The sequence below is a fragment of the Macaca mulatta genome, chromosome 5, assembly GCF_049350105.2.
Source record: "Macaca mulatta isolate MMU2019108-1 chromosome 5, T2T-MMU8v2.0, whole genome shotgun sequence".
In the NCBI taxonomy this organism is placed as follows: domain Eukaryota; kingdom Metazoa; phylum Chordata; class Mammalia; order Primates; family Cercopithecidae; genus Macaca; species Macaca mulatta.
Genome location: NC_133410.1, coordinates 156,660,391 through 156,675,146, shown reverse-complemented (window position 1 = coordinate 156,675,146; position 14,756 = coordinate 156,660,391). Strand labels below are relative to the sequence as shown.

At 41.6% G+C, this 14,756-nt stretch overlaps 1 protein-coding gene and 1 non-coding gene across 10 annotated transcripts in view; one reads left to right on the top strand and one right to left on the bottom strand.

The window, feature by feature from the left end:
* The window catches only part of NR3C2 (nuclear receptor subfamily 3 group C member 2), a 365,926-nt gene that overhangs the window by 336,464 nt on the left and 14,706 nt on the right, over positions 1 to 14,756 (top strand). The window lies entirely within an intron of this gene.
* Positions 369 to 473, bottom strand: LOC114678642 (U6 spliceosomal RNA). Its single transcript, XR_003730057.2, has one exon. It is a non-coding gene; the product is annotated as a U6 spliceosomal RNA (small nuclear RNA).

Sequence of the window (14,756 nt, the reverse complement as noted above, 5' to 3'; positions counted from 1 at the left end):
ATTCTTCCTATCCATGAGCATGGTATGTTCTTCCATTTGTTTATGTCCTCTTTTATTTCACTGAGCAGTGGTATGTAGTTCTCCTTGAAGAGGTCCTTTTCATCCCTTGTAAGTTGGATTCCTAGGTATTTTATTCTCTTTGAAGCAATTGTGAATGGAAGTTCATTCATGATTTGGCTCTCTGTTTGTCTGTTACTGGTGTATAAGAATGCTTGTGATTTTTGCACATTGATTTTGTATCCTGAGACTTTGCTGAAGTTGCTTATCAGCTTAAGGAGATTTTGGGCTGAGACAATGGGGTTTTCTAAATATATAATCATGTCATCTGCAAACAGGGACAATTTTACTTCTTCTCTTCCTAACTGAACAAAAATATGGAACGCTTCACAAATTTGCGTGTCATCCTTGCGCAGGGGCCATGCTAATCTTCTCTGTATCATTCCAATTTTAGTATATGTGTTGCCAGTGAGCACCGTCATCTAGGTTTTAAGCCCCACATGCATTAGGTGTCTGTCCTAATGCTCTCCCTCCCTTGTCCCTGACCTCCCAATAGGCCCCAGTTTGTGGTGTTCCCCTCCCTGTGTCCATGTGTTTTTATTGTTCACCTCCCTCTGCTGAGTGACAACGTGTTGTTTGCTTTTGTGTTCCTGTATTAATTTGCTGACAGTGATGGCTTCCAGCTTCATCCATGTCCCTGCAAAGGACATGAACTCATTCTTTTTTATAGTTGTGTAGTATTCCATGGTGTTTATGTGCCACATTTTCTTTACCTAGCCTATCAGTGATGGGCATTTGGATTGGTTCCAAGTCTTTGCTATCGTAAATAGTGCTACAGTAAACATACGTGTGCATGTGTCTTTATAGTAGAATGATGTATAATCCTTTGGTTATATGCCCAATAATGGGATTGCTGAGTCAAATGGTATTTCTGGTTCTAGATTCTTGAGGAATAACCACACTGTCTTCCACAATGGCTGAACTAAATTGCATTCCCACCAACAGTGTAAAAGCATTTCTTTTTCTCCACAGCCTCGCCAGCATCTATTGTTTCCTGACTTTTTAATAATTGCCATTCTAACTGGTGTGAGATGATATCTCATCGTGGTTTTCATTTGCATTTTTTCATGTTTGCTGGCTGTGTAAATGTCTTCTTTTGAGAAGGGTCTTTGCCACTTTTTGATGGGGTTTTTGGTTTGTTTTTTTTTTTTTTCTTGTAAATTTATTTATGTTCTTTGTAGATTCTGGGTACTAGACCTTTGTCAGATGGGTAGATAGCAAAAATTTTCTCCCATTCTGTAGGTCGCCTGTTCAGTCTGATAATAGTTTCTTTTGCTATGCAGAAGCTCTTTAGTGTAATTAAATCCCATTTGTCAATTTTGGCTTTTGTTGCCATTGCTTTTTGTGTTTTACTCATGAAATCTTTGCCCATGCCTATGTCCTGCATGGTATTGCCTAGGTTTTCTTCTAGGGTTTTTATGGTTTTAGGTTTTATGTTTAAGTCTTTAATCCATCTTGAGTTAATTTTTGTATAAGGTATAAGGAAGGGGTCCGGTTTCAGTTTTCTGCGTATAGCTAGCCAGTTTTCCCAGCACCATTTATTAAACAGGGAATCCTTTCCCAATTGCTTGTTTTTGTCAGGTTTGTCAAAGATCAGATGGTTGTAGATGTGTGGTGTTATTTCTAGGTTTCTGTTCTGTTGCATTGGTCTATATATCTGTTTTGGTACCAGTACCATGCTGTTTTGGTTACCGTAGCCTTGTCATGTAGTTTGAATTCAGGTAGCGTGATGCCTCCAACTTTTTTCATTTTGCTTCGAATTGTCTTGGCTATATGGGCTTTTTTTTGGTTCCATATGAAATTTAAATTAGTTTTTTCTAATTCTGTGAAGACAGTCAATGGTAGCTTAATGGGAATAACATTGAATCTGTAAACTATTTTGGGGAGTATGGCTATTTTCATGATATTGGCTGTTCCTATCCATGAGCATGGAATGTTTTTCCATTTGTTTGTGTCCTCTTTTATTTCCTTGAGCAGTGGTTTGCAGTTCTCCTTGAAGATGTCCTTCACTTCCCTTGTAAGATGTATTCCTAGGTATTTTATTCTCTTTGTAGCAGTTGTAAATGGGAGTTCATTCATGATTTGGCCCTTTGCTTGCCTATTGTTGGTGTATGGGAATGCTTGTGATTTTTGCACATTGATTTTGTGTCCTGAGACTTTGCTGAAGTTGCTTATCAGCTTAAGGAGTTTTGGGGCTGAGATGATGGGGTTTTCTAAATATAGAATCATGTCATCTGCAAGCAGCAACAATTTGACTTCCTCTCTTCCTATTTCAATACCCTTTATATCTTTCTCTTTACAGAACTTCCAATACTATGTTGAATGGGAGTGGTGAGAGAGGGCATCCTTGTTTTGTGCTGGTTTTCAAAGGGAATGCTTCCAGCTTTTGCCCATTCAGTATGATATTGGCTATGGGTTTGTCATAAATAGCTCTTATTATTTTGAGGTATGTTACATCAATACCTAGTTTATTGAGAGTTTTTAACATGAAGGGATGTTGAATTTTATCAAAGGCCTTTTCTGCATCTATTGAGATAATCATGTAGTTTTTGTCTTTGGTTCTGTTTATGTGATGGATTATGTTTATTGATTTGTGTATGTTGAACCAGCCTTGCATCCCAGGGATGAAGCCAACTTGATCGTGGTGAATAAGCTTTTTGATGTACTGCTGGATTCAGTTTGCCAGTATTTTATTGAGGATTTTCACATTGATGTTCATCAGGGATATTGGCCTGAAGTTTTCTTTTTTTGTTGTGTCTCTACCAGGTTTTGGTATCAGGATGATGCTGGCCTCATAAAAATAAGTTAGGGAGGATTCCCCCTTTTTCTGTGTTTTGTAATAGTTTCAGAAGGAATGGTACCAACTCCTCTTTGTACCTCTGGTAGAATTCAGCTGTGAATCCATTTAGTCCTGGGCTTTTTTTTTGGTCAGTAGGCTATTAATTACTGCCTCAATTTCAGAACTAGTTATTGGTCTATTCAGGGATTCATTATAGTCTCGAGAAGGTATATGTGTCTGGGGATGTATCCATTTCTCCTAGATTTTCTAGTTTATTTGCATAGAGGTGTTTATAGTATTCTCTGATGGTAGTTTGTATTTCTTTGGGATCAGTGATGATATCCCCTTTATTATTTTTTGTTCACACATTATTTTGAGAGAGTCATAGTTCATATAATTAGTGGGTGCTTTTGCATCTTGATGTGGTCTGGCAATTTTCCTCAGGATCACACTAGAAGTGGTATACAGGGAGACACAAATCTACTTTAAGCATTTCTTACCTCATATAGAAGAATGGAAGCTGCACATTTGGCTGTGTTCACCATTTACTTGGGTAGCCCACTCACTTCATATTTTATTCTGTCTTACATCTTTCCACTCAGGCAAAGTTTCTCCTCAGGAAATGTTCTGAGGCCAAAATAGGAGCCCGCCATGGAAATAAGACCACTGCGGACGACAGAAAGAGTGTGGCCTCTGGTGCTAGGTCACCCTTTCTTTCAGCCATCTTGGTGCTTTACTTCAACTTTTGGCTTTTGGTTTCGACTGTAAGGCAATAGTAATACACATCTTGTAGGAAGTTTGGGGAAGTGAATGAAATAACACAGGAACCAAGACATCTGCCGCATTAACAGGCACTGAACAAATGTTCACCCTCTCTTCCTGTTGCTCAGGTGACAATGAAATAAGGCTACTTGCTTCTATGTCTATAATAAAGTACCCAGAGCTGGTAGTACCATGCATGTGTATGTAAGAGACACTGAGAGATCGAGATTCAAAGCCGCATTCTCTCTCACCAAGCTAAACTATTTAATATAATTGTTAGCGGTGTTACGCTGCTTTCTTCTTTGACAAGGCCATGACTAAGAAAGGCTCTAAGTAAAGAAAGAATCATTTATTCCAGTCAGCTAACTGGTAGCAAAGCCTCTTGCAAGACACCAAGGGAGAGGGGAGGACATAAATTATGAAAAAAAAAAAAAAAAAAAAAAAAACCTCACTGTTTTTGAAAAGGACATCTTCATAGGTATAAAGATTTCAAATTAAATGAATAACTGATATGGGAGATCTTACTCATTGCCTAGCGGGTAATGGAACAATTGCTAAGGCCTTACAGTATCTCTATAACAATTATTAAGGGCTTACAGTGAGAGGTGGCGGAGCCAAATTTGAAATCCTAAAGTAGATAAGAGCTGGCATTTACATTTACAAATTTCTTATTTCACGAGTATAGCCTAGTTCGGAATGCATTGTTCTGGCTGACTTGTGCCAATGGATGCTTATTTTCATATAAAGCATCTTTATTTTGTACAATTGGGAAAATGCATCAAATATAATTAAAAATGGGTGGTAAATAGGACATGATAGGTGAAAATGTGATTTCAGTGTGAAGGAAAAGCATGGCCTAGACGCCTTGAGGTATGGTATAGGGAGGTCTGGACAAGCCAAGGACTGGTGTTTGTTACATGCCTGCAGCTGGGGCCATGGCGTCCAACTGGAATATGTAACTCTGCGTAGAGCTGGAAAGGGCATCCTTATGTGTTCCTTCTTTGGCCACCACATTCGTGGTTCAAGGGCAGCATCAGTCAGTGGCCATGGTTGCATCTCTCAAAGCTCCAATGGCCATGGTTGCATCTCTCAAAGCTCCCCGAGGGTTTGGAATAGGTTCATATAGTGAGAGGCAGCTGAATTGCTCAGTGACTCTTCCTCCCAAACCTGTCGGACAGAGGCTTTTCGTAACCAAAATACTACATTAAAAAAGATTTTTCAGTGTCCAGTTGGTCTTCACTCTGTGAAACGAGCCATCTCTGTCAGTTACCCCTCTAAACAGCCTCTATGGGTAGGTGCAAAGGAAGGGCTACTGAGTGGCCCTGCTTCCCAGAGGGAGGGCCTGGCTTTTGGGCCATGAGCCCACTGGCAGGGGAGGCACATATGGTAGCCTCTACCATGCCAGGCACAGCACAGGCACTGTGGATACAACAACCGCACAAGAGACCTGGGGCCTGTGTCCTCTGTGAGGACAGAGCTTGCAGTCTGATGGGGAATATAGACATGTAAACTGGATTGAAAACCCGGCATGAAAGGTACTGTGCTACGGAGTGTCAGGACCATGCGTGGAGCATCTGGAAAGGGAAGTGGCAGGGTAGAGAAGGGGCCATGGCATGAGGCAAGGGAAATGACTGCTTAGCTGCCACTCAAAAGTCAAGTCGGGGTTTACCACATAGAGGGAAGCTACTCTAAGCCAAAGGAGTTAACATCCCAAGGGAGGGAGAAGCATTCTGATTTTGAGAAAGAGAGAATGTCCTTGTATCCAAGAGAGCCATGGGAGGAATGGAGAGAAAGAGAAGGAAGACAGTGATGGAATCCATAAGCCAGGTCAAGGAAGCTTTTCACCACATTTGTAGAGAATCTGGAGCTGATCTGTCCAATGCCATTTCCACTGCCATGTGGGGCTCTTTACATTTAAGTAAAATGGAAAAGGAGTCCCCCAGACACGCTAGCTGCATTTCAAGTGCCCCACAGCCACATGTGGCTAGTCACCACCATTCTGTTGTAATGACAACAGAAAGCTGTGCAGAAAGCTGTGCTGAATGGTGCTGTCTGACGGATTCTAGAGGATCCAGGAGTGGCAGGAGGTAGCGTCCCAGTAGGATATTGGTGCTGTGGTTCAGACGAGAGGTGGTAGAGCCAAGTTGGGGCAGGAGCACCAACAGAGGTTCAGGTGGTGGAATGATGACTCCTGGTGATGAATGGGATGGGGAGGTTGAGAGAGTAAAGAGCAAGTCAAAGAGGACTCCCCAGGATTGGAAGTAGATAGCTGGGCAGGGTGGTATCTGCACAGAGGACGGGGCTCAGGGCAAGGAGATCTGGGAGGGGGGATGAAGAGCTTGTTTAGGACGTACGGGATTTGAAAGACCTTTAGGACATTCTGGAGGAAACAGCAGGTAAACAGTTCTGTGGATGAAGGTGAGGAAGGCAGCCCTGCTGCTGCAGATGTGGGAGGCGGCAGCACGTGGGTGGTCACTGAAGCTGGGAGTGGATGAAACTGCCCAGGTGTTGGTGCAGCTCGAGAAAAGGGCAGAACGGGAGAGGGTCCAGAGGAAACACTGTGGTCAAATGGGGAGGTGGCTGCAATAAGTCTGGGAAAGCGCTGCTGCTAAGGGAAGAAAAGGAGGTAGAATGGGGACATTCAGGACAAGCCAGAAAAGAGAGTGTGTGCCCCACTTTGCCAGTGAGGGGCCTGAGGGGCAGAAGCTGCAGAAAGGTCAGTTCGCAAATGGCCTGAACAACTTTCAGTAGCCATAGCAACTGGGAGGTGGTTGTGAAGAATAGTGGATCGACTCAAGGCGCGATAATGCTCATGGGGTTTCCAGTAGCTATGTTAGAAGCCACAAAGCAAACAGGGACAGCAGTCCATTTTTTTTTTTAATATCAAGAGTGTTGTCCAGCAAAGCTCCATAGTAAAATTGCCTTAATAAATAAAAGAGAATGATGGCTGTTTCTGTTACATGGTGGGATGTATGTAAGTGAGCAGTTCAAATGTGATTGAGAGAATATACAATGTCTTCGTGTTTATATGTTTAAGCCTGGCTAAGACATCCCATCAGCTTAACAAGACTATCTTTGTAAATAACCCCGAAACTGTATTCCAGACCATAGCTGACTTTATTATGTACTATATGCACATATGTGTGTATATGTGAGGATGTGTGTGTATCACCATGTGAAGAGTTCAGCATCAAAGGCAGCTATGAGGCTTCTGAGCTGATCTTGTTTTTTAAGTCATGACTTAGTTCAGTGATGCAGGTCCTGAGCCCTTCCTCACCCATCACTTTCACATTACACCTTAATTATAATGATGGTTCATTTCCACTTGCAGCCACAGAACCTCTGTCTTCTTCAGTCTTTCATGCTTAGTCATAGCTTTCTGTGGCTGACTTAATGCAAACCCTGGGTAATATACTTACCTCTTTCAAGAAGGTTAATGTCTTTTCAGTGGCTGGTTTTTAGACAAGTCACAATGCTTACCAACTGTTGTTCAACAACCAGGCGACATTCTAAGATGCAATTGTAATTCTAAGATGCAAATGTTTTAGAGAAATGAGGAGGGGGAATGTCCATATAAGAGTTTATGCTTTTTTATTATTTTATTTTTAATGGTGGTAAAATACACAAGCATAGAATTTACCATGTTAACCATTTTTCAGTGTACAGTGTGGGTGTTAAGTACATTCACATTGTTGTACAACCAATTTCCAGAGCTCTTTGTCTTGCAAAACTAAAGCTCCCCATGCCCCTCTTTCTGTCTCTGAATTTGACTAGTAGGAGTAGCTCATATGAGTATTTGTCTTTTTGTGACTGGCTCATTTCACTTAGCATAGTGTCCTCCAAGTTCATCCATGTTGCAGCAGGTGTCAGAATGTCCTCCCTTTATAAGGCTGAATAATATTTCATTGTGTGTATACACCACATTGTGTTTGCCTACTAATCTGTCGAGAGACATCTGGGTTGCCACCTTTTGGCTATTGTGAATAGCACTGCTATGAACATGGATGTATAAATATCTCTTTGAGACTCTGCTTTCAATTCTTTGGGGAATATTCCCAGAAATTGGATTGCTGGATCATATGATAATTCTACATTTATTTTTTTGAGGAAATACCGAACTTTCCCACAGCAGATACACCATTTTTCATTACTAACAACAATGAACAAGGATTCTAATTTCTCCACATCCTTGTGAACACTTGTTATTTTCTGGGATTTCTTTTTAGTACTCATCTTCATGGTTGTGAAGTGGTAACTCATTGTAGTTTTGATTTGCATTTCCCTGATTAGTGATGTTGAATACCTTTCCAGGCGCTATTGGCCATTTGTAAGTCTTCTTTGAAGAAATGTCTTTCAAGTCTTTGCCCAACTTTTTAATCAATTTTTTGTTTTTTTGTTGTTGAGTTGTAGGAGTTCTTTATATATTCTGTATATTGACCCCTTTTCCAATCTATGACTTGCAAATATTTTCTCCCATTCTCTGTTTTTATTTGTTTTCACTTTGTTTGTTTTGGTGCCAAAATCGTCTTTCTCTTACGAATATATAACGACAACAGAAAACAGTTTGTTTCTTTTAATCCTTAACTGGCAAAAATTAAAAGCTGTGTTTGATCCCAGTTTATTTAAAGAAGGGGAAAAAGTATTTTTCTTATGATCACCAAGTCCTTTTGCTTCATCACTGATTTTTCACAAGTTACAAACCCATAGAACATGTGCCTGTGTTCACAGCTAGTTTTGAAGACTTACAAGCAAGTAATTTTCTGTAAGAACACTGCAGGAAAACTAGGATCTTGCCTCATTATGGGAGGAAATCAGGCATTCCATTCCCACCTGACTGCGAGATTTGTGCTGCCACAGGGTGATCTTTCTGGAAAAAACAAAAATTTTAGGGAGAAAAAAATCACTGAAGGTCCTATAGGCTGTGCTTCTAGAAGATCACATCTAAATCAAACCTGACACACAGGAATCTTTTCCTGATCTGAAATATATCTAGGGGAGATTTTGGGAAACTATCTTATTGTCTAACACCTGTGTCAATAAATCCCCCGCTCCTATGCAGCTCAAATCCCTCTTCTTACAATATAATAATAACTGTGTAATACCTGGGATTTACATAGTGTCTTTCTTTCTAAGTCCTGTGATTAAATCCTTCTAATGTTTCCATGAGGCGAGGATGAGTAAATATTACTATTTAAACTTAATCACCCTCCTGCCTTAATTCCTTTCTCTATAAAAAGAAAACAATAGTAATGCTTACTTGGATTATTTTTATCCTTTTTATAGAGAAAGGAATTAAGATGGAGTGATTAAATGCATTTTCAGGGGCTCATAAATGAGGCAGGAGGGAAAGAAGCACCTGAGGGAGCCATCAGGTGGCTCCTGTGGGTGGCAGCCCAGCCCTCCACCTAGGTAGCTCCATTGCTGATAGGGTAGGTGTCACTCTGGGCTTATCCATAACGTGGGCATCTCCAGGGCCAAGTGTCATGGGGGTGTGGCCTTACAGTCCCACTCTTGGCATAATATTCTGCTGCTCCCATCTTGAAATTCTTAGTAAACTTTGAACGAGGGTCCCCTTATGTTCATTTTGCCCACGGCCCCACCAGTTACACAGCCTGGCCCAGGCATGATAGAATCTACTTAAGATGGTGTTTGTCAGAATTCAGCCTGAAGTAAGCTTGCAATGGGTAGAACACCTTGCAGGTGTGGCCAGGGAAAAAGATAGAGATAGGAAAGACAGAAAGTTTGGGTGAAGCAGGACATAAGAATTCAGGCAGACAAGGACTCACTGATATGCTCAAAAAGGAACTTTTAAACCCAGGGCCTCATTTGATACAAAAAGAAAATAGTGAAGGAATTCCATAAGGAGTGAGACTCTCTTGAGCAATAGAGAAATGTTATTGTCAGTGTCATTATAGAAAGAGGAGATAATTTTAAATGATTGACATTTAAAAGGCTAGGAAGATGCCAATTGACCAATTAAGTGTATCAAGGTCATAGTTAAAGGGACTAGAAAGTGTATGTGGGTTAAACTGCAGACAGTCATTCCTCATCATTCTCAGATTTTGTATTTGCAACTTCACCTACTCACTAAAATCAATGCTCGGGGCACTTTTGCAGGCATTCCTAGATGTGCAGAGCAGTGTAAAATGCCTGCCACCAATGTGCATGTTCCTGGCAAGGTCAAACAAGCAGACTCTGCTCTCTTGTTTCAGCTCTAATGCCATAAATACTCATCCTTTTTGAGGTCTACTGCATGCCATGGTTTTTTGCATTTTTGTGCATTTTGTTGGTGAGTCTGCTGTTGAGATGACCCCCAAGCACAGAGCCCCAGTGCTGTCTATGTTCATAAGTGCAAGAAAACTATGACGTGGCTTATGGAGAAAATATATGTGTTAAAGAAGCATTCTGGCCGGGCGCGGTGGCTCAAGCCTGTAATCCCAGCACTTTGGGAGGCCGAGGCGGGCGGATCACGAGGTCAGGAGATCGAGACCATCCTGGCTGACACGGTGAAACCCCGTCTCTACTAAAAAAATACAAAAAAAACTAGCCGGGCGAGGTGGCGGGCACCTGTAGTCCCAGCTACTGGGGAGGCTGAGGCAGGAGAATTGCGTGAACCCGGGAGGCGGAGCCTGCAGTGAGCTGAGATCCAGCCACTGCACTCCAGCCTGGGCGGCAGAGCGAGACTCCGTCTCAAAAAAAAAAAAAAAAAAAAGAAGCATTCTTCAGGCCAGTGTTAGGGAATTGGCAGTATACATTAAATAAGATGCCTTTAAACAGAAACACACATAAAACAAGGTTATATATTGTCATTTGTTGAAAAAGTTGTGACCAGCAATGTAATTGTAATAGGTTATTGCCTGATGCACACAGAAAGTCAATACACCAAGACACTGGATTGCAGCAGAGAGGTTTAATCAGAGTCACACCAAAAGAGATGGGACAAACCTCAAACCCATCTCCCCAGGAGTTTGGGGCAAGGGTTTTTAAGGGCTTGGGAGTGGGCGGAAGTGCGGAGGTCTTTGATTGGTCAAAGAGTACAAGGGGAAGTCGCTGAGCAGGGAGATGGAGAAGCCATATTCTCATGCTGATCCTGTTCCTCTGTAGGGGGGTCTTCAAACTGGTTGCTGGAATTCAGGATCTGAAAAACATCTTAAGCCAGGGGTGTCCAGTCTTTTGGCTTCCCTGGGCCACATTGGAAGAAGAATTGTCTTGGGCTGCACATAAAATACACTAACACTAGCGATAGCTGATGAGCTTTAAAAAAAAAAAAGCAAAAGAATCTCATATTTTAAGAAAGTTTATGAATTTGTGTTGGGCCGCATTCAAAGCCGTCCTGGGCCACATACAGCCCGTGGGCCATGGGTTGGACAGGCTTGTCTTAAGCGATCCTTAAACAAAAGCCTTTGATTCTAGTGTCAAGAGATCCTGTCTGTATGGTCAGTATCTAGTGCTATGTGACTTTTAGCAACTAGGAAGTGGGCCAAAGTGCAGCATGATTAATACTTAATTATAACTATATTTCTGTCCAGACCTGGCATGCGATTCTTGTCAACCCTATGGGGGTGGCTTCAGCAGCTTGTGGGAACCTAACCCTGTATTTCCCCTAGGAGCAATTGTTCAGTATGTGTTAAATCAGCGTTCAGGTGACTTTGCAAGACATAGTTAGCTACCATGATATCGAAGATCAACTGTGAATGGGAATCCCCCAGGGAATGTAGGCTCAAAGGGAAATGACTCCTAAAGGAGCAGCCAAAAATGTGAGACATGTGTGACAGAGGCTCTCTATTTGAATGACAAATTCTGGAACCTTTACGTTGCATGATGTCTTTGGTTACCTAGCCCTGCGTCCACAGGGGCTAGGATTCTTTCTAAAGCGTTTCCTAAAGGCTAGAAGAATCTGTATGGTAACAGGAAAGCCAGATCTAAGTACCACCATATCACTTAATTTGGAGACCTCTTTTCCCCCACATTTTAGTAGTTTTGAAAACTACCAAATACTAAATAAGATGAAGACATCGTATACTTGATTTATATACTTTAACAAACAAACAAGCAAAACCTGTTCCTTCCAAAGCTATTATTGACTCTCTGAGATGCCTTCCAATCCATGGGTCAGTAAACTTCTGTAGTGGGCCACATAGTAACTATTTTAGGCTCTGTGGGTCACACAAAATTGGTTATAGCTACTCGGCTATGCCACTGTAGCATGACAGCGGTCACAGGATATATGTGAATGAATGAATGAGTGTGGCCGTGTTCTAAACAATTTCATAACATTTGAACATGTCACAAAATATTACTCTTTGAATTTTTTTCAGTCATTTAAAAGTGTAAAAAACACAAACATGGAAAAAAACTTTAAAGCATAAAGGCCAGATTTGACCTGCAATTGTTGTTTGCCAGACCGTCCCTATTTGCTTTCTGTGGCATCATAGAATCAAGGGAAGAAAACAGTCCTTATCTATTGCCTTGAGATACCTTGCTCTCACGTGTTCTTACCTAAGGCTGCCTCTGGCCTCTAGGGTCTGCCCCTTATTGCTTGATGTTCCTTTTTTGGGGAGATTGAAGTAAGGATTTAGCTGCCTAATCTAGATTAAACCTGATGTTGAAGTTGGTAACATATAAACACAAGTCAGATTTGTACTTTGCTCAGCATAGTGTGCATTTGCAGGAAGGATCTAGGAAATATTGAAAACAAGATTAGGAAAAGTTCATACTTCTAGATACAGTAACATGCCGATGCGTTTCAAACACCACCCTTTCATTACACGTCCTGTTCAGCGAGGTTCTAATTACCCCTTTATCTTTAAGCTCTACTTTCTTCTTTTCCATTGTGTCATTTTGCTTTGTGTTTCTCACATGTACAATACACCTTATTCTCAAGAAGGCAGAGCTGTGGTCTAGAATGAGGCTTTTAATACAAGGAAACTTAAGGTGGAAATTAAATAAAATTAAACAAAAAAAATTAGAAGGAAATTGAGCCCATCTTGCTTAGCACAGCATCCACACAACATGTTTCGAGGATTTAATATTCACCCCTGACCAGAGACCAGTGACTGGTGTTGAATTTGTTATAAAAATGGGGATGAAGAACAAATTAAAACACAGTCTTGGTAACAATCAGATGCTAATGGCTGGGGGCCGGGATGAGTTTTCAGAAATGCCCTTGGTTTCCCATGAGACACTGTAGCACCTACTCCACCCCTCCACCCTCCCATCCCAGCCAGCCCATTCCTGGGCCGGCACTGGACAGACCCAGACTGCCTGAGCCTGTACCAGCCTAGACTCCGAAACCAGCCCTGGGAGGCTGCGTGGGACAACCCTGCCTCTGTCACTCCATCAGCACCACTAAGCTTCCCACTAAGGTCCCCAAAGTCCTCCCACGTGCCTAGCGTTTACTGCTGCACCGAGCGTGCTCACTGACAAACTCTTGGCCAAGAAGTGCCTTTTGGTCTCTTGGTCAGATCGAGGAGGGCTTCAGGACTCTCCAAAACTCACCCACTGAGAGAGCCTGCCAGGAACACTCAGCTGAGCGATGGCATCGTGGAGCCTAGGTTTTCAGAAGGGAGCCCATCGTGAGTGGTAGCGTAACCTTGTTAAGGTTGTATTTTCCTTAGGTATAGAAACAAATGAAATGCTGCTAAATTGGTAAGAGATGGACTTTTCATGCCATGTCACATTCTGCTGAGATATTACCAGACAGGGAAGAAGCAGAGCCACATGGCTCAGGGGCCCATCTGAGCACAAGTGGGCAGCCTCCCTTTCAGCCTGCACTGGGAGCAGGTTGGGGGTTTAGAATCTGTTTTTTCAAAATTAATATTTATTGTGGAATATACATAGCTCACATTTTACCATTTTATCCATTTTAAGTGTATAATTCAGTGGTATTAGGTCCGTTCACATAGTTGTGCAACTGTCACCACCATCCATCCCAGAAACTATACCCCTTAAACACGAACTTCCTTTCCCCTACTCCTGGTAAGCGCTATTCTGCTTTGTTTCTATGAATTTGGTCATTCTAGGTACCTCATATAAGTGGAATCATAAAGTATTTGTTCTTTTTTATTTGGCTCATTTCACTTAGTTAATGTTTTTGAGGTTCCTGGTGCTGTCGCATGTATCAGAATTTCATTTCTTTTTGAGGCTGAATAATAGCTCTCTGTGTATGCCACATTTCGTTAATCCGTGGATGGACACTTCAGCTGTTTTCACCTTTTGGAATTGTGAATAATGCTGCTGTGAACACATTTTGTTTTTTGGGTTTTTTTTTTTTTTATTTTGAGATGGAGTTTTGCTCTTGTTGCCCAGGCCGGAGTGCAGTGGCACAATCTCAGTTCACTGCAACCTCCGCCTCCCGGGTTCAAGCCATTCTCCTGCCTCAGCCTCCCGAGTAACTGGGATTACAGGTATCCACTACCATACCCGGCTAATTTTTTGTATTTTTAGTAGAGACTGGGTTTCACCATGTTGGCCAGGCTGGTCTCAGACTCTTGACCTCAAGTGATCCACCCTCCTCAGCCTCCCAAAGTGCTGGGATTTACAGGGCATGAGCCCTGTGCCCAGCTGTGAACACTTTTGTACAAATATCTATTTGAGCACTTGCTTTCAGTTCTTTTGGGTATATGCCTGAAGTGGAATGGTATGTCATATGGTAATTGTTTAATCTCTTTAGGAACTATCACACTGTCCTCCAAAGCACTGCACCATTATACATTTTCACCAGTGGCATACAAGGGTTCCAATTTCTCTATATCCTTGTCAACACTTGTTATTTTCCACTGTTTTTTGAACACTTGTTATTTCCCCCTTTTTTTGATAATAGCTATCCTAATGGATGTGAAATGCTATCTCATCGCAGTTTTAGTTTTGATTGCATTTCTCTAATGACTAGAGCTGTTAAGCATCTCTTCTTGTGCTTATTGGGCATTTGTGTATCTTCTTTGGAGAAATGGCTTTGGCAAGTCCTTTATCAAGTTTTGATTCAGTTTGCTTTTTTGTTGTTGAGTTGTAGTTGTTCTTTATATATTCTGAATATTAACCCCATGCCTGACATATGATTGAAAATATCTTCTCCCATTCTTTGGGTTGCCTTTTAACTCTCTTGATGGTGACCTTGGATGCACAGTTTTTAATTTTCTTCTACTCATATTTATCTTTT